We start from the raw sequence: 2330 nt of genomic DNA, 5'->3' as shown, positions 1-2330 counted from the left end.
TAATAATAATAATAATAAGCTGGTACTCTTTCTGTGCCCAGAGCATCCTTGGCCTGTGGTCCCAAGAAGCATCTGAAGCACACAATGGCTCTAAAACACTGGATGCTGGATAAACTGACTGGTGTCTTTGCTCTTTATCCATCTATTGGCCCCACAAGCTGGGGGAATATCTCCCTCTTATTATCTTTCTAAGGCACAGACTTAAGTATGCTCTAGCAGGAGATGAAGTTAAGAAGATTTGCATGCAGTGGTTCATTAAGATTGATGGCAAGGTCTGAACTGATGTAACCTACCCCGCTGGTTTTATGGATGTCATCAGCATCAACAAGACCAGAGAGAACTTTTGTCTGATCTTTGACCCCAAAGGTCACTTTTCTGTTCATTGCATTACAAATGAGAAGGCCAAGTACAAGTTGTGCAAAGTGAGAAAGATCTTTGTGGGCACAAAAGGAATCACACATGTATCTCAGAACCCATGATGCTTGCATCCTCCGCTACCCTGAACCCCTCATCAAAGTGAACGATATCATTCAGATTGATTTGGCGACTGGCAACATTACTGATTTCATCAAGTTTGACACTGGTAACCTGTGCATGGTGACCCCAGTTGCCAACCTGGGAAGTATTAATGTGATCACCAATAGAGAGAGACAGACTGGATCTTTTGATGTTGTTCATGTGAAAGAGGCCAAAGGCAACAGTTTTGTCTCCTGGGTCTTGAACATTCCATTATTGGCAAAGGCAACAAACCATGGATTTCTCTTCCCCGTGGAAAGGGTATCTGCCTCACCATTGCTGAAGAGAGAGACAAGAGACTGGCAGCCAAACAGAGCAGTGGGTGAAATGACCTCTAGGTGACACAATTGGAAGAGCCTTGGACTCCAATTAAAGATAATATAGCATTAAAAAAAAACTAGTGTAGCAATACTTGCACCAGACAAAATAGACTTAAAAAAAATAAGAGACCTATAAAGACCTAGTAATCCCACTTCTGGGCATTTTTCCAAAGAAACCTAAAATGCTACTTCAAAGAGACATGTGCATCCATATGTTCATTGCAGCATTGTTTACAATGGCCAAGATGTGGAGGCAGCCTGGGTGTCTGTCAATGGAAGAATGGATAAAGAGGAGGTGGTACACATATACAAAGGAATATTGATCAACCATAAAAGGGAATGGGTTCTTGCCATCTGCGGCCGCATGGATGGACCTGGAAGATGTTATGCTGAGTAGAGTGTCAGACAGAGAAAGACAGATGCAATGTGATTTCGCTTACATGTGGAATATAAAGAACAAAATAAACAAATAAAACAGAAACAAACTCATAGATATGGAAAACATTTTGATGGTTGCCAAATGGGAGTGGGTTTTGGGGTGTGGGTGAAAAAAGGGGAAGGAATTAAGAAGTACAAATTGGTTGTTACAAAATAGTTATGGCAATGTAGGGCATAGCATAAAGAATATAGTAAATAATATTGTAATAAGTATGCATGTGTCAGATGGGTACTAGGTTTGTTGAGGTGATAGATGGGAAGATACTAAGGGGTAGGGTGAAAAAGGTGAAGGGATTAAGAAGTACAAATTGGTAGTTACAAAATAGACATGGGGATGTCAAGTAAAGCATAGGGAATCTAGTCAATAATATGTTAATAACTATGTATAGTGCCAGGTGGGTACTAGACTAGTCAGGGGGAATCCCTTCTTAAGTTATATAAATGTCTAATCACTATGCTGTACACCTGAAATTAATATAAAATAATATTGAAATTCAACTGTATTACAAAAATTAAAAATGAGGGGAAGGTGAATAAGTTCAAATTTCCAAGTATAAAACAAATAAGACATGGGGATGTAATGTACAGCATAGGGAATATAGTCAGTAATATTGTGATAGCGTGGTACGGTGTCAAGATGTTTCCTGGACTAATCATGGTGATCACTTCTTCAGGTATATAAATGCATAACTATGGTGTAACCCTGAAATTAATACAGTATTGTATGTTAACTATATTTTTAACAAAGGTCTTTTAAAAAACTAAAATTATGGGCCGGCCGAGTGGCGCATTAGTTAAGAGCTGGCTTGGGATCCCACATATGAGGGCCAGTGACACTGCCCTCTACAGCTAAGATGCTGAACAATAGCTCGACCTGGAGCTGGGCTGCCTTGAGTCGCCGGCAACGGCAGGTGGGTTGCCATGGGCTACTGTGTGTAGCCAGCAGCCAGTGTGAGCGGCCAGCAGCCGCTGTGAGCGGCTGTCCAGAAGTCGGCAACTGATCTGTCTCACCCGGGAAGAGTGCAATGATGGTGCCAACTTGGGCCAGTGAAGCAA

At 41.3% G+C, this 2330-nt stretch overlaps 1 pseudogene; it reads left to right on the top strand.

Moving 5' to 3' along the window:
- Positions 1-850, top strand: part of LOC109396203 (40S ribosomal protein S4-like) — a 17376-nt pseudogene extending 16526 nt beyond the window's left edge.
- The last annotated feature ends 1480 nt before the right edge of the window (positions 851-2330 follow it).

Source organism: Hipposideros armiger, unplaced genomic scaffold (genome assembly GCF_001890085.2).
Source record: "Hipposideros armiger isolate ML-2016 unplaced genomic scaffold, ASM189008v1 scaffold_508, whole genome shotgun sequence".
Classification (NCBI taxonomy): Eukaryota; Metazoa; Chordata; class Mammalia; order Chiroptera; family Hipposideridae; genus Hipposideros; species Hipposideros armiger.
This window is presented reverse-complemented; position numbering and strand designations above follow the sequence as displayed.